The sequence below is a fragment of the Schistocerca piceifrons genome, chromosome 4, assembly GCF_021461385.2.
Source record: "Schistocerca piceifrons isolate TAMUIC-IGC-003096 chromosome 4, iqSchPice1.1, whole genome shotgun sequence".
In the NCBI taxonomy this organism is placed as follows: Eukaryota; Metazoa; Arthropoda; class Insecta; order Orthoptera; family Acrididae; genus Schistocerca; species Schistocerca piceifrons.
The window spans coordinates 264,337,904-264,360,604 of NC_060141.1; the positions used below are offsets into that span (position 1 = coordinate 264,337,904).

General features: G+C 40.1%; 1 protein-coding gene across 1 annotated transcript in view; it reads right to left on the reverse strand.

Annotated features, from left to right (window-relative positions):
* LOC124796263 overlaps positions 1 to 22,701 on the reverse strand; it is a 374,071-nt gene that overhangs the window by 330,535 nt on the left and 20,835 nt on the right. The window lies entirely within an intron of this gene.

Sequence of the window (22,701 nt, forward strand, 5' to 3'; positions counted from 1 at the left end):
ACCCTACAGCTTATCTTAGAAGCTAGATTAAGGAAAGGCAAACCTACGTTTCTAGCATTTGTAGACTTAGAGAAAGCTTTTGACAATGTTAACTGGAATACTCTCTTTCAAATTCTGAAGGTGGCAGGGGTAAAATACAGGGAGCGAAAGGCTATTTACAATTTGTATAGAAACCAAATGGCAGTTATAAGAGTTGAGGGGCATGAAAGGGAAGCAGTGGTTGGGAAGGGAGTGAGACAGGGTTGTAGCCTCTCCCTGATGTTGTTCAATCTGTATATTGAGCAAGCAGTAAAGGAAACAAAAGAAAAATTCGGAGTAGGTATTAAAATCCATGGAGAAGAAATAAAAACTTTGAGGTTCGCTGATGACATTGTAATTCTGTCAGAGACAGCAAAGGACTTGGAAGAGCAGTTGAACAGAATGGATAGTGTCTTGAAGGGAGGATATAAGATGAACATCAACAAAAGCAAAACGAGGAAAATGGAATGTAGTCGAATTAAGTCGGGTGATGTTGAGGGTATTAGATTAGGAAATGAGACACTTAAAGTAGTGAAGGAGTTTTGCTACTTGGGAAGCAAAATAACTGATGATGGTCGAAGTAGAGAGGATATAAAATGTAGACTGGCAATGGCAAGGAAAGCATTTCTGAAGAAGAGAAATTTGCTAACATCGAGTATAGATTTAAGTGTCAGGAAGTCGTTTCTGAAAGTGTTTGTATGGAGTGTAGCCATGTATGGAAGTGAAACATGGTCGATAAATAGTTTGGACAGGAAGAGAATAGAAGCTTTCGAAATGTGGTGCTACAGAAGAATGCTGAAGATTAGATGGGTAGATCGCGTAACTAATGAGGAGGTGTTGAATAGGATTGGGGAGAAGAGAAGTTTGTGGCACAACTTGACTAGAAGAAGGGATCGGTTGGTAGAACATGTTCTGAGGCATCAAGGGATCACCAATTTAGTATTGGAGGGCAGCGTGGAGGGAAAAATCGTAGAGGGAGACCAAGAGATGAGTACACCAAGCAGATTCAGAAGGATGTAGGTTGCAGTAGGTACTGGGAGATGAAGAAGCTTGTGCAGGATAGAGTTGCATGGAGAGCTGCATCAAACCAGTCTCAGGACTGAAGACCGCAACAACAACAACAACAACAACAACAACAACAACAACAACAATATATAAAAGCAGGTCACTGTTTCTCCTGGCAACACCAAGCCATCTTTGAGTATTACATATCTGTCCAATTAATTGAAAAACAATATAATGTTTAATGCCCCATCAACAACTAGGTCATTACAGATGGAGCACAAGCTTGAAATGTTTCAAGGATGAGGAAGGAAAGTGGTCATGTCCTTTCAAAGGGAGCATCCTGACAATTGCCTGGAGTGTTTAAGGGAAATCATGGAAAACCTAAATTTGGATGGTCAGATGCGAATTTTAACCGCTGCTGCCAGCATGCGCGTGCAGAGTGCTAATGACTGTGCTAACTAGCTCAGTATCTTTTAATTAGAAAGATAAAGATGACATGATAGGAAACATCTCAGGCTTCCAATGAAGGCAGATTACCTGGAATACAATTGTTTATGACAATTTAAAACAGTGTGTTGGACATAGATTTGAATCTGAGTGCCTATCTTTGTGTGCACTGTATTGCCTCTTACAGCATCTAAACATCTCCCATTAACAAACTAAAAAAAACTTGTAATATGCTGCTTCTTTCCTTCTAAACACTGTTTCCAGTTTAACTTGTCACTTACAACATCACAGCAAATACTCTGCGTAGAGTTATATCTTTAACATTCTGGTAGAATGTAGTTTTAGCAACCGTACTGAAGGTTAAACAGTGTGTTGGATGCATTGCAGTTTTCAGGGTAGTGGAAGCATAAATAAACATACACTACCGACCATTAAAATCGCGACAACTTGAAAATGGCATGCAACAAATGTCAAACTGACACACATGCTAGGCTATAAAATGACTAGCATTTCAGCACAAACACACAAAGTACACAGGAGTAAAAGCACAAGGAAAGAGTACACAGCACATTTCTCATTTAGAAATTGCAGTTGAATGTGGACTGTCTGTGAGAAAATTATGGTATGCCTTGTGTAAGAAGGAGAAACACCTAGCAGAAGTGGAAATTTCATCATGGCTCCATCATGGCCTACCAAGACTGTAGTATATGGGCCCACGATATTGCTGCTCACATTAACTGCAATCCCAAGGCTGTAGTATAAAAATGGAATTGATGGATTCAGAAAGGCTATACTCACTGCCAGGATCTCAGTCGTCACGAATGACTGGCACCTGAGAGGACAAGACATTTTTCACATGGCCATGCAGGCTCACACAGCCACATCATGTACCTTGTGTCAGAAAATGGATTTGTTTGCAGCATGTCAGGTATCCACACTGACACTGTAACAATGTATGGTGTAACACAAAATGACAGCACAGTGAGCACAAGTGCAGATTTCTTTGATGCAACAGCAGACAGAGTCCCACCAGCAGTGGTACATCCAATGACAACAATGGACACAGGTGTGGCACCATATCTTTCTAGACAGGTCCCTTTTCTGCATACAGCATTACAATGGACATGTGCTTGTGTTGAGGCTCAAAAGAGAACAAGCATTGCCAGATGGCACTCGTCAGTCACGTGGCCCCAACACTTGGCATGACAGTGTGGGGTGCCATTGGGTACACAACACAATCATCTCCAGTTCATACAGCCGTTAATCTGAACAGCAGTCATGACATTTCTGATACGGTAAGTCTGGTGTCTGTGCCTTACCTTTCAACAAGAAAACAAGATCCTGTGTTATCCTGACCACTTTGATACAGAGTGTGTTTATTTTTTCTGGCCAACATATCTCCAGATCTCTCACCTACTAAAAATATCTCGTCATGGGTTCTGAGAGAGTGGGATGCTATCACTCACCAGCACCTACAATTAATGAACTCTGACACAGACTTGAAGTATCATAGAATGATGTACTTGTACCTGTCATCCAAACTTAATTTGACTTAGTGCCTAGGCTGCTCAGAGCCTCCATCTATTAAATTTTGCACCTTGTATACCGCCAAATCACTGACACATTTCATCACATATTCTTCCTAATAAGCTCCTGTACTGTATACGCACAATCAGTAAAATTTTGTTATTTGTTGTCCTTTCTGGTGCTGCAATTTTAATGACAAGCAGTGCATATAAAAATATTAAAAAAAATATGTATCTTGGCGACCTGCAAAACAAGATAACTGCATTTTGTTAAAAAATGGTTCAAATGGCTCTAAGCACTATGGGCTTAACGTCTGAGGTCATCAGTCCCATAAACTTAGAACTACTTAAACCTAACTAACCTAAGGACATCACACACATCCATGCTCGAGGCAGGATTCGAATCTGCGATCATAGCAGCAGCGCAGTTCCGGACTGAAGTGCCTAGAACCGCTCGGTCACAGCGGCACTACTTTTTGTGTTGTGATTTTTACCATGTTCTGTCGAGCACAGGCAATCAAATCAATTAATGCATACATGAGTTCTGGCAAAACACCATCAATGGTGACTGACAGTTCACAACATCCAGTTGTCACAGAATAAGGTCATGGAATACTAAACCTAACTCTACACGCACAGGCCAATAAAAGCAGCACAAATTGAGTATCTAAGGCCAGATGTCAATTTTCAAACCTGATCAACAACAATAGGTAAATGGTACATAGTGCATGCAAATTGGACAACTCATATTTGAAAACAGCAGTGAAAAGAGGAAAAATATCCCTCATTGTGCAGTAACTTAGTCAGTAGAGTTCTTCCTTCATCTGCTGGTAGAATACCAGAAACAGTCTAATAGCACACATGTAACGTTTGATTCCTAACTAGACAGTTGATTCTTTGCTCAATGGTTGGAGTTAGTAATAAGTATGCATACAGATTTTTTGGGCACTACAATTATCAAAATACCTGAAAATCATTTAATTATTAACTTGAAAAGAGTAATGTTTACTGGAAAACTGTTCTATTTAGTCTGCATTTAAAAATAAAATAACTATATCAATTACAATTGCTGAAGTGCTCCACAAAGATTCCACCTAAAATTATTTTAGTGTGGGATAATGGAAATTTCAGGATGGAACAACATACAACTGCTGAGGCGATTAGTGTTGCAGCGTGCAACATGATCAGTAACAATGTCTTCAAGCTTGCAGTCTGCTACAGTTTGGTGGCACACATGTTCAGCTGTTAACTTATTACACCTACAAAGAATGTTGCAAAGTGGTTACAACATAATTAGTATATCAAATGTCCACTGTCATATGTGGTCCCTTTGGGTCATTCACAGAAGAAAGTTCCACAAGTTGTGAGGTTGGTAACCGTATTGGCCAAGGAATGGACTAGGACATTACACAGGATCACACAATGGAATACTGCTGCAAAGAGGGGAGCAGGATTTGGGGGATGTGTCTCACCTCCAGATATGAGAGAAAGTTGAAGCTCTAGGAAATTGTTGAGTTTTATGCTGAGGAGCATTGGGTAGTAAAAGAGGAGCGGAATACTGGTTAGCAGTGATATTTGGTTTCATTATGAAAAAGATATCTATCTATGAACTAGCTGGTAAGAAGACTATGTCTGTAGCGGCTTTGGAAGGTTATCAGCACATACGGATGACTTTGTCACTCCTTTGCAGCTGCAGAACCCACAGGCAGAACAAATAACAGCCTCTTACAAGTAGGTTCTATTTGTGGTTAGTGTATTTGTTATGGACAAAGATTTTCATGGAACTATCTAGGGTTTGTGCAATGTACAGGCAGGTAGCTCAGTGAGGCAAGAGGGTCCATGTGAAGTGAGAAACGAGCAGAGGATAGCTTGTACATATTCCACGGCAGACTTCCTCCATTCTTTTTTCTTTCCAGCTATATGGGGTTCCTGCCATGTTCAGAGGAGGAGATATCAGATAAATATCAATCTCCCTTATACTGGTATCATGAAAGATATATATTGTACTAAGTGAGGAAATTATCATTTTATTACAGCTTCTCTTTTTCTATTGATTTTGAATTTCCATTTTGTTGTTTCTGCACCTGAGACCAAGGTAACAGACATTTAGTCGGGATATAAAATATCTATTTGCTGGGGAACTGTGGTAAGCAGAGAGAGATTTGCAGTCATTTTTGTTAGAATCTACTGGAAAGACACACTACAAATTTTCTCAAATACATTTCCATAGGGGCACTTATGATCACATGTATTTCTGTATGGAGCACCAATGTCTACTTTTTGTTGAGAAATAAGGATGGTGAAATCGGATTTTTAACAATATGAACAAATAATGGTGAGAAAACTCACAGGTGCAGGTATTATTTTTCTTTCAATCTAAAACTGAAGTAATCATTACATAACTTCTACTATTTCTTTGAATTTAATTGTGAAGCTCTTGTAAGACAGATTTCATTTGAACTGTTGACCTCTCAGATTCTTTAAGTGGAGTAGATGTTCATATTTTGGAAGGGAAGTCTCATGCTATTTGAAATGTTAATGCCTGCCTGGCTAAGACTTGTTTTATATCACACATAGTTGAAGGAAACCAACTATCCACCTAGGTTGTGTTCCCCAAGTTGTGTAATCCTGAATCAATGAAGGCCTAATCGATGCCCCAGACATGACATTCTAGTGGGAAGTTTGTGTCAACATATTTCTACTATCTGGTTCACTCTACCCCTTGAATTGTAAACAAGCTTACTTTAGGCCTGTAACTAATTCACATTCCAGATGTATGGCTACATGTTCACCCACTGTGCCAGGCAGTGAACACTGAAGTGTGCATTTGCTACTGAGAGGTAAACCACAAAAGATCTTACATTTCACATGTTATAATAATTAGTGCTCACAGTAGGAAGTTCAAATCTTATCTGGTAACATATGTCAGTAGCAAAATGTCGTTAATGTTTGGATAGCTACAAGAAAGAGCATCATGCATAAACTTAGCAACATTTTCAGTCTTTAAAAATTAATTTTTATTTTGTTGTCTCAGTTCTGCATATATATTTCTGATAGGACTAGTTTTGATCACCTTCTGAGTATGGATTATGTGTAATTCTATACGGATGTGATGGGTTGTTTGTGCAAATACACAGATCTGAATGTGATCAATTTTAACTAAAACAATATTCTGAGAAGGAAAGTTGCCACTCACCATATAGCGGAGATGCTGAGTCGCAGATAAGCACAAAAAGATTTTCACACTTAAAGCTTTCAGCCAATGGCCTTTGTCAACAACAACAACAACACACACACACACACACACACACACACACACACACACACGACTGCAGTCTCAGGCAACTGAGACCACACTGCAAGCAGCAGCAACAGTGCATGATGGTAGTGGCAATTGGGTGTGGGAAGGAGGAGGCTGGGGTGAAGAGGGGGTGGGATAGTATGGTGGGGATGGCAGACAGTGAAGTGCTGCAGGTTGTGTGCCAGGCAGGGGAGAGGTGGGGGAGGGGGGGAGAGTAGCAGAAAAGGAGAGAAATAGAGAGATATAAATTTAAAAAATATATAAAAATAAATAAAAACGATTGGATGTGGTGATGGAATGACGGCTATGTAGTGCTGGAATGGGAGCAGGGATTATATGATAGCGGAACAAACACTGGTAGCAGTTACTTCTGTAAAATATCTGGGAGTATGCGTGCGGAACGATTTGAAGTGGAATCATCATATAAAATTAATTGTTGGTAAGGCGGGTACCAGGTTGAGGTTCATTGGGAGAGTGCTTAGAAAATGTAGTCCATCAACAAAGGAGGTGGCTTACAAAACACTCGTTCGACCTATACTTGAGTATTGTTCATCAGTGTGGGATCCGTACCAGATCGGTCTGACGGAGGAGATAGAGAAGATCCAAAGAAGAGCGGCGCGTTTCGTCACAGGGTTATTTGGTAACCGTGATAGCGTTACGGAGATGTTCAATAAACTCAAGTGGCAGACTCTGCAAGAGAGGCGCTCTGCATCGCGGTGTAGCTTGCTCGCCAGGTTTCGAGAGGGTGCGTTTCTGGATGAGGTATCGAATATATTGCTTCCCCCTCCTTATACCTCCCGAGGAGATCACGAATGTAAAATTAGAGAGATTAGAGCGCGCACGGAGGCTTTCAGACAGTCGTTCTTCCCGCGAACCATACGCGACTGGAACAGGAAAGGGAGGTAATGACAGTGACACGTAAAGTGCCCTCCGCCACACACCGTTGGGTGGCTTGCGGAGTATCGATGTAGATGTAGATGTAGATGTAGAAGGGGCTGGATGGGTGAGGACAGCAACTAATGAAGGTTGAGGCCAGGAGGGTCATGGGAACGTAGGATGCATTGCAGGGAAAGTTCACACCTGCGCAATTCAGAGGCACTGATGTTGTGGGAAGGATCCATATGATACAGGCTGTGAAGCAGTCATTGAAATGAAGGATATCATGTTTGGCAGTGTGTTCAGCAACAGGGTGGTCCACTTGTTTCTTGGCCGCAGTTTGACGGTGGCCATTCATGCGCACAGACAGCTTGTTGGTTGTCATGCCTACATAGAATGCACCACAGAATTGAAAATAGTCATATCAAAAAATAAATGTTCAGCTGAGACACCAAATTAATGACAGATTTCAAACATCAAAATATTGCTTAATCTCTCACAATGAATACACTGAGGAGACAAAAGTCATAGGATACCTCCTAATATGATGTCGGACCTCCTCTGCCTGGTGTAGTGCAGAAACTCAACATGGCATGGACTCAACAAGTCGCTGGAAGTTCTCTGCACAAATATTGAGCCATAATGCCTCTATAGCCATCCATAATTGCAAAAGTGTAGCTGGTGCAGGATTTTGCGTAGAAATTGATCTTTCAATTACGTCCCAAAAATGTTCGATGGGACTCATATCCAGAGAGAAGAGTGGCCAAATCATTCACTCGACTTGTCCAGAATGTTCTTCAAACCAATCCTGAACAATTGTGGCATGGTGATATGGTGCAATGTCACCCATAAAAATTCCATCGTTGTTTGGACACATGAAGCCACAAATGGTCTCCAGGTTGCCAAAAATAGCCATTTCCAGTCAATGATCGGTTCATTTTGACCAGAGGACCCAGCCCGTTCCATGTAAATGAAGCCTACACCATTACTGAGACACCACCAGCTTGCACAATGCCTTGTCGACAACCTGTGTCCACTGTTTTGTGGGGTCTGCACCAAACTCAAATCCTACCATCTGAAAATGGTACTCAGATGACCAGGCCATGGCTTTCCAGTCATCTAGGGTCCAACCAATATGGCCACAAGCCCAAGAGAGGTGCTGCAGGTGATATGCTGTTAGCAAAGGCACTCGCATCGGTCATCTCCTGTCATTGCCCATTAATGCAAAATTTCACTGCATTGTCCTAACGGATATATTCACCGTATGTCAAACATTGATTTCTGCAGTTATTTCATGAATGTTGCTTGGCTATTAACAATGACAGCTCTATGCAAACACCATTGCTCTCGGTTGTCCATGGTGAGAGACAATGCCAGAAACTCGGTATTCTCGGCGCACTCTTGATACTGTGGGCCTTGGAATAGTGAATTCCCTAACAGTTTCCAAAGTGGAACGGCCTACATATCTAGCTCCAACTACCATTCTATGTTAAAAACCTGTTGATTCCCACTGACAGCCATAACCACACCAGAAACCTTTCCACATGAATCACGTAAGTGCAAATGACAGCTCTGCCATTGCACTGCCCTTTTACACCTTATGTACATAATACTACCTCCATATGTATATGTGAATATCACTATCCTATGACTTTCATCACCTTATTGTATATCAACAACAGTGATTCTTCAGTCTAGTTTTTGTACCTATCAACACCCAATGTCTCAGTTATACTGTGAATTATTACATTTACTTCTTCCATTATTTACATTACCCCAAAGATTTTTCAGTATCACATTTGATATCTTTATGTACAAAGAGAGGACCGATGCAAGGAAATATAGGCATGATACAAGATAGCTCTGCGCAAAGGATAACATAAACTGAAAACTGAGCTCAAGATTTTCCTGAAGTGTGGGACTGTTTTCCGACAGTCAAGAAAAGCACTTGATGGAAAAGTGACCCAGCTGGCTGATCAGATTACAGATATTATACAGTAACATAGGAATTTCAAAATACTATATTTTAATTGTCTTTGTGGGTCAACTGCAATTCTACATTTCAAATTTCTAAGTTACATTTACAGGGAAAATGTTTTCAGTAACACATTTCATTCTTTATACAAAATGTATTATATATATTCAAGTGACTGGAATTCATTAGTTACAACTGTGCATCAGCTTCCTCTGTTTTTATTTTCTGTTTTTCCCCTTTATTAAACTTTCACAGTGTATTTAGTGCCAATACCTGTTTAATGTTCAATTTTGAATAAAATAACAATCATCAAGTTCAAGAGTTATTTCACAGTCTGTTTAATGGAAATTCATTTCAAAAAATCTGAGAATATCACATGAGAGCATCACAGTTAAAGAAAAATATATGAACAATTTGTATTACAATAAATGCATATTGCTCTTTTTTTATGAGAACTGCTTGTAATGAAAAATAAAATTTATGAGTGGCAACACGTAGACAGAGTCACAGATTTATAAATTGCTTGTAATTTTCGTATGATTATTTTTACACACTTTTTTACACTGCAAATGAGAAATGAAATGTTAATATTGTGCACTATAAATTTTATGAACCAACAAAAGTTGTCAACTGTGCTGTGTTACTTTTGACCACGTACACTCTGAAAAATTGCTGAAAGCTAAATATGAAAAAATATTTTTTACAGTATGGATTAATGCCCTATCAATCATGAGGTCAATGGAGATGGAGTACATACTTCGTGTGGCAAGACGGGGAGTTGATACCAGCTGTTTCCATTTCAAAGCATTATTTTGCCTTGACTTATTTACAGAAATCATAGAAAATCAAGGTAATCTGAATCCCACTTGCCCAAATGCAAATCTGCTGCTTTAAAGATTACAGTTCTTTACTTCAGTGTTTGCTTACTAGGACTTTTATCCTTTTCTCTTGAACGTTCCTCTGGGTAAAACAAGATTTAAATGCTCAAAGTCCACTGGTATTCCTGTTCAATATGTAACAGCGCATTAAAACAATACAACCATTAGACACGACCTATTAGATTGTGTGTGTGTGTGTGTGTGTGTGTGTGTGTGTGTGTGTGTGTGTGTGTGCGCGTGAGAGAGAGAGAGAGAGAGAGAGAGAGAGAGAGAGAGAGAGAGAGATCCGCCTGTTTACTGGTTTGATGCAGCCTGTACATATCCTTGCATATTGACACTACCAGGTATTTTATGGGATGGCTGAAACTACTTTTAATTAAAACTATACAGGCTGTAACAAAAAGATATCGCCAAACTTTCAGGAAACATTCCTCACAAATACAGGAATAAAATGTGTTATAGGGACATGGGTCCAGGAATACTTTACTTCCGTGTTACAGCTCATTTACTACTTCTCTTCATAATCACATCAATCATGGAAAACGCACAAACAGAACGAATCAGCATTACATGAAACACCTTCTTATATGAAATGTTCAAAATAACATCCTGGTTACATTTGGTTAGAATGTACAGTAAGTTCTAATTCTTAGGTCTACCATCAATGTTGGTTGCTCCAATTGAATTAAGGTAATTTTGAAATGTGACATATGAGTAACTTAACTGTGCAAATCGCATCAACAACATAGCTTCAACTGTTTAGTGTTATCACAATCTTGGTTTCCGGTATTGTGCAATGGAAGTGTACTCACATGCAGGGTTGGCAGATGCCAATTTGCTGTATGGATTAGCAGATGGTAGTGGCTGTGGCGCTCACTGTTTGTATCAGGAGAGCTTTCCAGAGCAATAGAGCAGTAACAGGATGATGACTGAAGCAACTGATCATCCTTTCAAGGATTATGGGACCATTTAAGCCTATCCCTTGTGATTAGGGGAGGCCTAGAAGGATGAGGACAGCTCACCTGAAGAAGGAGATTCTCTGTGCAGTTGACGACAACCCTAAGACAATTAGCTGCAACAAGTAATGTTGACCACATGAATCTCTGGATAATGCTACATGAGAACATGCAGTATCCACACCATGTGTGCAGGTGCTGTCAGCAGCTGATTTATCTACACATAAACACTTCTGGGAGTGATTCCTTCAACAATGTGTCAACCCTCACTAAAGTGCAAATGTACTGTTCACAGATGAGGCTTTGTTTCAATGTAGATGATTGATTTGGTTAAAGTTGTAGAAACTGTGCTCTAATATGAGAATAAAGCATTTAGAACCCATGTCCACATATATTTTCTTCCTCTATGTGTGAGGAATGTTTCCTGAAAGCTCGGCCACACCTTTTGCATTACACCGTGTATATCAATAATTATACCAAAACTCCAGTCTTGATCACATGTGATATTCTTGCTATATAATTGGATAACATTTCCTCAATGACAGTTAACATTACCTGAACCAAGATACGGTCTGTAACTACTATTATCTACCAAATCATTGGAAGCAATAGCTGTATCACACTTTTCTCAGACTACATCTGTGTCTGTGGATGGATATTAATGTAAATAACACACTATTTTCTGTTTCTGGAAAATCAGTAATCTAGTAAGAAATCTGGCTAGAGATCTCAGATGAACACATTTCCTTTTATAAGTGCCCTATTGGATCAACAGATTCTCTAAAAGAAAAGAAATGCTGAATCATTAACATGACTATATGTTCAATCTGGCTGAAGGTAGGGAAGGAAAGTAGTCATCACCTCATGAAAAGAACCAACCTGATATTGGCACAACTTGAGGTGAATGAGGAAAATAATGAAAAACTTAACTTTGAAAGGAACAGTAGCAATTTGTTTTCCCACTTCTCAAAAATGAGTCCATTGCTTTTCCGACTGCATCATCAAATTTGGAATACTATCTCTAACAGTTCCTGCTATTTTGCAAGCTACTAATATTTCTGTTCATAATGTTCACTCTGGTTTGTTACTGCTTACTAGGAGTCACATTTCCAAGCTTGTTCTCAAATTACTGTCACTTGTGAAAGTTTATAGTCCGTCATCTGATGTCTTGTGCAACTTCTTGTTCATTCATTTCAAAATGCAAACACATATAATGCCTGTTAGACTAAGCTTCAACTAGCATCAGAAGAAAGTGAACGAGTCACATAACTTCTGGTTGGTCATTCAGTGGAGTCTTAGTTGACAATGTTATTTCCTGTTCTCAAAGTTTAATACACCTTATGCTGACTCTTTAGTTCAGGATGTTGTTGTGTATCTAGCTTCTAAACAAGAGTCCAGGAAAAAACAACCCACTCTGATTCTAGTAAATGCAAGGTTCTTCACTTACCTCGGTTATTTGAATCTGCACAAGCCATACAATGAGCACTTAACACTGACTAGTCAAATGCATAATGTATATCTGATGTTAACTTAGGTAAATAAAAAACGCATTCGAGAAACTTTGTTTTCTAAGTGAATTGATGACAGGTTAAGGTATCACCTATATATCCCATGGCACCATCACACGTAAGTACAAATAAGACAATTACAAATGTTGTTACAAACTCACCACAATGGTTAGAGAATCTTATAAAAGGGATACTACTAGCTGCAAACTATTTAATGACATTGTAGCTTCTGATCTACCTGGGTGCAATACCTAAGCACCTGTTTAATGGCTTAGAGGGCTCAAATACAAATTAATACAAATGTAATTTGCTCTACTGGAGCAGCCAGTATCCCGGCCACATACTGAGTAAAGGTAGTCTCAGGCCCATATCACACCCTGTCGAAGTGTTTGATAATCTCTCCGCACACATAGAATTGAAGGTGCTCCAGTTGTTATTGTGCAAGGTAAATTACAGCAAATATTTACAAATTCTGTGCAGTTATCACATCCCTTCAAGCAGATTTCAAAAGAGAGTCAAATTTCAGTGGTCCACCAATAGTTAGACAGTGTCATTAGAGCTAAAAAAATGTTTGAAGTCTGCTCCCTCCTGCCCAACTTTAAGGCAGGAAAACATTTAGTTCTGGAACAGATGATTCACAATTCAAGATATGAGCTCTTCTCTCAAGTACATCCCTCGACAGCATGGAACAACTGGTTGGATATCCATCTAAACCACTAACAGTGGCACAGGTGAATTATAGCCAAATATAAATGAAGGCATTGGCTGTAATCTACAGTATCAAAAATTTAATTTGTTTCTTAAAAGGAACAAAATTCTACCTGCTCAGAATCCACATGCCACTAATTTTGCTTTCTGGTGTCCCAGCTGTTCTTACCAAACAATATGGTGCAACAATTGCAGTAGTGGGTACTGTTTTCGAGCAATTACCATTATGAGATCTGCTATCAGCACAAAGCTCAACATACCAACAGTAAAGCCCTGTCTTGTCTAAAGATAAGTCCTGATCATAAGTTCAATAAGTAAAGGGTACTCACACACAACAGGCCAATTCCCTATGATAACCCAGGAGGTAGAGCACTGTATCCATATGGTAATTGTGAGTGCACGGAAGTAATTCCCCATCACATGCTATTCACGCCGTAGGGCATCACTTGATTTTGGCAGGTACGTACTCACCCCGTATGATCAGACAAGTGTATGGCTCCTTCCACATGGCTAAGGAAGCATGGCAGTTAGCTAGGTCACAAAACAGTGAGAGGCCAATGGATGAACACTGAGCCGATGTAAATCCGCATTCTGTCCACATGGTCTTGGCAGTCAGAGACTGTGGTCATGGTTTGTGTGAGTGTATTTTATCTATCCTGATGATGGCCTGTCTGGCCGAAAGCTTTGACAGTTTTTTTGTTCCACCTACCTGCGACTCAGCATCTCCGCTATATGGTGAGTAGCAACTATCCTTTTCATAATATTGCCACAAGTTCTAAAGTCAAAATGCCATATGGTTTGTTTTTCCCTGTATAGTACTAAAATTACTGTTAAGATATGTTGATTAAATGGGAACTAAAGCAGAGATGAGAATTGGATTCAATTATTGTGCTCTTGAAACATGAGCTATATATGTTGTGCATATAGCCTATCATGGTCTAGGTAGGTCACTACTGTGAATCACATAGTGTGTGGAAAGAAAACTCAATGGCCAAGGAGGCAGTAGAGAGCAAAACTTGGAACTGCAAGTAATGTGAACTCACATCAGTAACAATGAATAAAGCCAGGAACATCTTAAACTGTAATACACAACCCAAGTTTCAAGTTAAAATCCACATCTAGAAACATAAGTTAAAAAGTTGCATTTGAAAATCAGTGCACAGAGGTTCAGTAATGAGACACAAACTCCCAATCCACCAGCTTAAACCAATAATTACTTCCTGTTGAGGGCTTTAACAGCCATTTGCTCCAATCCCCAGAGCTGTGGTTGCTAAAGGTGGGACTACACACCATACAATTAATATTGTTGCAACTCTATCAGTCTCCCAGTCTGTCTCCATATCACTGAAGTGGTGGGATTTATAGATCTCCATCTTTTAACCAGCCCATGGATTGTGATGGTGTCTGGTGTGGGATTGAGACTGGCAACACAGGGAGTCAGGGGAGGCAGGCATCCCTGCCAACAACTTGATAACAATTGCTGATGTGGGCAGGGCCTCCAGGGCTTGTTCCCGCAGCAGGAAGGGGACTTCTACAACTGGGATCGGTGGTTCAATCTCCGTACACTCCCAATAGGTCATTATAGCCTTTAGTCTTGGGGTGGTGGACCTATGGCACTGTAGGACGTTGTATCCAAAGGCTTGGAGGTGACAAGCTTCAGCAGGTACTATGATGACATCTGGAAGACAGTGGTCTGGACCTAGGCTAGCTTAAAGATATAGTTAACACTAGTGTAGAGGTATAGTCAACAGTAGTGGTGGGTGTCATAAGGTGGTTACTAGTTCACTGAAGAATTCGTGTTGGGGATGTAAGATTATGTCTCATGAGGTGCTCTTGTCTGCCATCGGCTCCAAACATTTGGCACCATTTATGACCAGAGATGACCCCTCAAATCCACCCTCTTGCAAGTGTGAACCCAGACTAGATAGACCTTACTACTGGAAGGGCATGGCTGTGAGAACTATGCTTGCTGGGGCAGCTGCAGGAGATTGGAAAGGAAAGGATATTGTTTGTGAGCCTGTGCAGGATATTGGCTGGGCTGTGGCTGTGTACAGAATTGGATCAGTAGGAAATAAGGAAGCACGTCTTGGTTTCCTCAGGGGTCAACCATAGTCATTTTGTCCAGTTAATGTCTTTATGGTTATGCCAAACCCCAGTGCTCTACAGTTTGATGAAACGTGAAAAGGAGCAGTGGTCAGGTGTGTTACACCATTCCTTTGCCAAAACAAACAGTGCCATTGTCAGATACAACGATTTGTGGCACTCATTTTGTAATGAAGGTAACTGATAGTGCCTGAAATGCAGTCATCTCTTTCTTCGACATAAGAAAATTTTAAAGAAGTCTTTAAACTGGGGATTCACTTTTTCTTAATGTTGTAACAAGTAAAATTTACAATCCTCCAAAGCAATATGTGCTTCATGTTTGTCTAAAATCGGTGTCATTTGTTTTTACATTTGGATTATCACGCATTCTTAGTCAGCAACACTAGATACGACTGTTTACAAATATGTTACAGTTAATAATAATGTCATCTTCTATTGTAGAGTAGCCTATCTAATTTTGTAAACAGCTTTAGTGTGAGGGATGGTAATGAAAAGTGCTTATTCACAAAAATCTCCCATAAATGTTTCAATGAAGTCATTGCCCTCAAATCATCAATCATGATGCATCAAGTATAAGAAACATTCAGTTCAACTTCCAAGAGAAATAGAGAAAGAAAATAAATATGATACAAAGAAAAATTAAGTTGCAAGATGGAATTAAAATATTTACTTATTGACATATGGATTACATAAAGCAATACCAAAGCATGAGCTGAAGCAAATAGTGTTCACAATGTGCCTCCTCTCTCACCAAGCATGTCATCCACAATATGATGCATCAAAACAATGGGAACATCAATCCTATGACAATGCAATAATCACCTTTCCACACCAGGTGATGGGCCACATAATCTATTACAAAGCTCTACACAAGAGACATACGGGATATAGTCAACATACCGGCGGTGTGCAACAAATAACTAAGGAGTGTATATCTGCCATTATACTATGATGCAGGAACTGAATAAAGCAATTTGGAAAAACATGTGCTATAGTGTGAATGTTTCCAGAACGATCAGGGTCAATAAAAAGTTGGCATTGGACAATATGGTTCACGAATGAGACAGAGTTTCACTTATGTCAATGTATACTTTTTTCCTGAGTCATTTAAAAAGGTGTACTTTATAGGTAAATAATAATTCTGTGATGTATAATACGTCAGTTATTGATACACAAGTGCAGTTATGTGAACTGAAATAAAGTATAACAGCACTTTTTTATATGCTACAGTACACATCAAGGCTCAGATTCAGCCCTATGTTTCAGTTCACTTTTACTTGGATTGAAATAGTCTAATGAATGTCAGCAAAGTGCTGTTATGAGTGGAAGATAAATACAAAACAAGAGGAAAGTGGTGACAGCCACAGGAGGAAAGGGTTCTTCATTTCCTATATATGCTTGAAGTGAAGTCTACATTGCAAAGGCAACACAGACAGCAAACAGATGGGAGTCTGATAAAGAAGAACCAACTCATGTGTGTCACATTGTTTGAAAATAAATATGCACTTGATATCAGATTCACATAATATTATATGGCAATTAGTGCGATCATACCTAGTGTAATGCGCAAAAGAATTTTGTACCATGGATTTCAGTTATGAGATGTACATCCATTCAAGTTATGTCATTTAGTTTTATTACAGTACCGTAAGTGTATGTGGGTGGGTGGTGGGAAGTGTGTGTGTGGTGTGGAAAGATGTCTGCCAGAGTGGATTAATTCTCATGTAAATGTACAGGGTGTTCATTTTAACTGAAGACATTGAAATATGGATGGAAACAAGTTATAATTCCAATTTGTTTGTCTCGGGGTGGGGACATCCAAGATACCACACTCGATCCGCCACCCCACCGTGTGCGTGGGTTGTGGAGGCCAACTTTGAAATCTTCAATGGGAAATCCCATTTTTTATTGCAGATTACAATTCTATGGCAAAATCTACATATGTTTTATCTGAAGCATTTTCTTTGTTTCACCACAGATGGCACAGTAATTGGAGAAATGGAAAGATGTCCACAATTGTAATTTACAAAATGCTACTCAATGGCCCATGAATATCCAATGGCATGTGGGTTGGTTGGTTTTGGGGTTTGATGGGGGCTAAACATTGAGGTCATCAGTCCCTAGTTAAAAAACAGACATACTTGTAAAAGGTCTATACACTAAAAGCGTAACCTCTGCACCCAGAGGGAGGGAACACCAAGGGGTACAGAGCTAAAATGAACACCGCAGTAACACAAAATAGAGGATACTTAAAAGGAGCAGAGCAAATAGTTGACTAGAGTAAAACAGACTACAGTGGTTGATGGATCAGGTAAAAAGTCAACCACTCATCTACAAACGAAGAACCTCCAGCTGGAAAGTGTTGATAGAGGTACCAACACAACTTGTTACCATAAAAGACACTATTTTGGTATCCACGTCACAATTAAAAGTCGCTGGAGTGGGTGTAGCCTGAGAAATCATGCGAGAGCACCCACACTAGAGCGAGTGATAAAACCCAGCTGCATGGATAAAACGTAAAACTGAGTCAGCTATAGAGACATCGTCACCGAGAATTAAAGGAAGTGCAACTGGTAAATTAAAGGACTGACACAAGGGGGCTAAAAGGCGGCAGTCCATCAGAAGATGGACCACTGTCAGACCTGCATCACAGCGACACTTGGGCAGGTTCTCACGACGAAGGAGATAGCTGTGGGTCAACCGCATACGTCCAATTCGGAGATGGCAGAGAACAACTGAGTCCCTACGCATGCCCCTCAAGGATGAGTTTCACACGGCCGTGGACGACTTGACCATGCGGAGCTTATCTGCCGTGTTCAAGACAGACCATTCAGAGCTCCAGACATCGTGGACCTTGCGATGTAGGGCTGACCGGAGGTCTGTTTCCACGAGACCAAGCTCCAGGGGTGGCGAAGTGGTGGCCTGCTTGGTCAATCGATCGACACGTTCGTTTCCTGGAATGCCGATGTGGCCAGGGGTCCACACAAACGTCACTGAACGACCACACTCGGCGAGAGCAGAAACAGCATCTTGAATACCGCGCACCAAAGGGTCCTGAGAGAAACACTGGTTGAGTGCTTGCAATCCACTCAGGGAGACACTGCATATGACAAATGACTCTCCAAGGCAGGAGGAAAGGTGAGCGAGTGCAGGCATGTGGGACCCCACCTCCATGCTACAAGGAAAGGGCAGGTCAGTACTTCATAATTTGTAACTGGAAACCCCCATTCGCAACACTGTATTGCTTTGACATATTGAACAGGGGACTACTCAACATGCCAAAATGGCCATGTATCGTGCAGAATGTGGCTCAAAACACTACAATACTTGCACAATGTTTATTGCCTTGTTTATTTAGAGGATGGACGTGCAAGTGGATGATGAATGTTACAACCACAGAAGAAAAAATTGAAATGATCCTGATTTATGGAGAAGGCAGGAGAAATGATGAGGCTGCTGTTCCCTTGCACGTGGTGCGATTTCCAGAGAAAGCTTGCTCTCATTTGTTCTTTTACAAGGTTGCGAACACCTTTATGTCTAATGGTAGCAAACAGATTGGTGGGAGGGAACAAAGCAAACATGTTACAGGAGAAGCTAATGAAACAGTTGCACTATTAACAGTGCAACCCATGAATATGTACCTGACAATTACATCACAATTCCAGTATGTCTGTAGGTAGTATTGTCACAACACTGCATCATCATAAGTACCACCCATACCACATCTCACTGCACTAAGGACTTCATGGCGCCGATTTCTATAACTCAGTAGTTTTGTGAATGAGCACGTAAACAAATGTAAATGATCCCCATGTTCTTTGCTGAGGTACTATTTTCTGATGAGTCTACATTCACAAACTATGGCAGTGTTAACCAGCATAACATGCATTACTGGAGTGTAAACAATCCCCACTGGTTATGGCAAGTTGACCACCAATGTCCTTCATTTGTCAACACATGGTGTGGCATCATGGGGAACAAACTCATTGGTCTGTATTTTATCAATGGCACGTTGAATGGACACAAATATCAAATGTTTTTTGAACAGGAACTACCAGTACTAATTCAGGATTTGACCAGAACATTTGACATCGTATGTGGTTTCAGCATGATGATTGCCCAGGACATTATGCAATTGAAGCACGGAAGTCTTATACTGTGTTTACACTGGTTGGTGAATCGGCAGAAGTGGGGCTATTATTTGACCCACTAGGTTTACACATCTGACTCCGCCAGATTCCTTTTTTTGGAAGTATTTAAAAGATAAGCTGTACCAGCAAGTGCCAACAGGTCGTGAAGACATAGTCGACTGCATGAAAAATGCCTGTGCTGACATTCCCACAGATATGCTTCTGTCCTGTGCACGGTCATTTGAAAAGTGCATCACTAAATGTACTGAAGTTGGCACCACTATATTTTAACACACTAATTGGAAAAGTGGAGTAGCATTTGCCTTGAGCCACGGACACAGTGGTGCACTCAGTAGTCCCTGTTAAATATGTTGGAGGAATACAGTGTTGTGAATGAGTTTTCCAAGGGCCATTGAGTAGGAGGTCGTAAATTACAACTGTGTACCCATTTCTGTTCCTTCGATTACAGAGTCACCTGTGGCAAAACAAAGAAAACGCTTCAGACAAAATGGATGTAGATTTAGCTACAGAATAGTAATCCGCAATAAAAAATGGGAGTTAACACTGAAGATTTCAGAGTTTCCCCCATTACCCACACACAGGATGAGGTGGGGGCTCAAGTGTGGTAAAACTGGATGACCAAGACAAACAAATTGGAATCATAACTTTTTTTGATCAAATGTGTAGTTTTTTAGATATTTCAACGTCTTTAGTTAAAATGAACACCCTGTATAGTCAAAGGAGCATAATATGATAAATCACATTCTGCTGGTGTCTGGAGCATTGCACAATATCTGAATGCAGTCACAGGGTCTGTAAAGTGCTCATCTTAACTGATCACACTGGTACGACATTCTGTGTGAGAGGACAACCAAGAAACTGCAGCTCTTTGTGATATGATGATCTTCTAAAGATTTGGAAAAAAAAAAATTTTGGATAAATAATTTATACTAACTCAGAATTGTGTATACTTCCTCATTGTTCCCATTACTGGTTTATTGTTTTGAATAAATACTTAAGAATAAATTAGTTTAGCCATAATACAGTAGATATACTCTACTTATGAAGAGCATTTAAACTAATAATTTTCTTTGAAATTCTTTCCATCCAAGTTTATTACAGGGTGGTCCATTGATAGTGACCGGACCAAATATCTCACGAAATAAGCATCAAACGAAAAAAACTACACAGAACGAAACTCGTCTAGCTTGAAGGGGGAAACCAGATGGCGCTATGGTTGGCCCGCTAGATGACGCTGCCATCGGCCAAACGGATACAACTGCGTTTTTCTTTTTAAATAGGAACCCCCATTTTTTATTACATATTCATGTAGTACATAAAGAAATATGAATGTTTTAGTTGGACCACTTTTTTCGATTTGTGATAGATGGCGCTGTAATAGTCACAAACATATGGCTCACAATTTTAGATGAACAGTCGGTAACACGTAGGCTTTTTAAATTAAAATACAGAATGTAGGTATGTTTGAACATTTTATTTCAGTTGTTCCAATGTGATACATGTACCTTTGTGAACTTATCATTTCTGAGAACGCAAGCTATTACAGCGTGATTAGCTGTAAATACCACATTAATGCAATAAATGCTCAAAATGATGTCTGTCAGCCTCAATGCATTTGGCAATACATGTAATGACATTCCTCTCAACAGCGAGTAGTTCACCTTCCATAATGTTTGCACATGCATTCACAATGTGCTGACGCATGTTGTCAGGCGTTGTCGGTGGATCACGATAGAAAATATCCTTCAACTTTCCCCACAGAAAGAAATCCGGGGACGTCAGATCCGGTGAACATGCGGGCCATGGTATGGTGCTTCAACGACCAATCCACCTGTCATGAAATATGCTATTCAATACCACTTCAACCGCATGTGAGCTATGTGCCACACATCCATCATGTTGGAAGTACATCGCCATTCTGTCATGCAGTGAAACATCTTGTAGTAACATTGGTAGAACATTACATAGGAAATCAGCATACACTGCACCATTTAGATTGCCATCGATGAAACGGGGGCCAATTATCCTTCCTCCCATAATGCCGCACCATACATTAACCTGCCATGGTCGCTGATGTTCCACTTGTCGCAGCCATCGTGGTTTTTCCGTTGCCCAATAGTGCATATTAAGCCGGTTTATGTTACCGCTGTTGGTGAATGACGCTTCGTTGCGAAATAGAACGCATGCAAAAAATTTGTCACCGTCCCGTAATTTCTCTTGTGCCCAGTGACAGAACTGAACATACGTTCAAAGTCGACCCCATGCAGTTCCTCGTGTATAGAAATACGGTACGGGTGCCATCGATGCTGATGTAGCATTCTCAACTTCAATGTTTTTGAGACTCCCGATTCTCGCACTATTTGTCTGCTACTGATGTGCAGATTAGCCGCGACAGCAGCTAAAACACCTATTTGGACATCATCATTTGTTGCAGGTCGTGGTTGATGTTTCACATGTGGCTGAACACTTCCTGTTTCCTTAAATAATGTAACTATCCGGCAAACAGTCCGTACCCTTGGATGATGTCATCCAGGATACCGAGCAGCATACATAGCACACGCCCGTTGGGCATTTTGATCACAATAGCCATACATGAACACGATATCGACCTTTTCCGCAACTGGTAAACGGTCCATTTTAACATGGGTAGTGTCTCACAAAGCAAATACCGTTCACACTGGCGGAATGTTACGTGATACCACGTACTTATACGTTTGTGACTATTACAGCGCCATCCATCACAAACCGAAAAAAGTGGTCCAACTAAAACATTCGTATTTCTTTACGTACTACACGAATAAGTAATAAAAAATGGGAGTTCCTATTCAAAAAAACGCAGTTGATATCCATTTGACCTATGGCAGCACCATTTAGCAGGCCAACCATAGCGCCATCTGGTTTCTCCCTTAAAGCTAGACGAGTTTCGTTCTTTGTAGTTTTTTCGTTTGATGCTTATTTCATGATATTTGGCCCGGTCACTATCAATGGACCACGCTGTATATTTTTGCTATTATTGAAAAATAATAGAAATAATGATAAGTAGGACTTAATCTTAGTATATTCAGAAAACAATATTATTATTACTATTTGCTATGGCAAACTAAATTGCTAACACAATTCAGGCTTTAGGAAGGATTTATGAAACTACACCACCTTTATTATTAGCGAGTAACAAAATGTTAATATCTACATTACTACAGTCAATTTATTTTAATCTACAAACAGATAATACTTAATTTTTAGTAACTG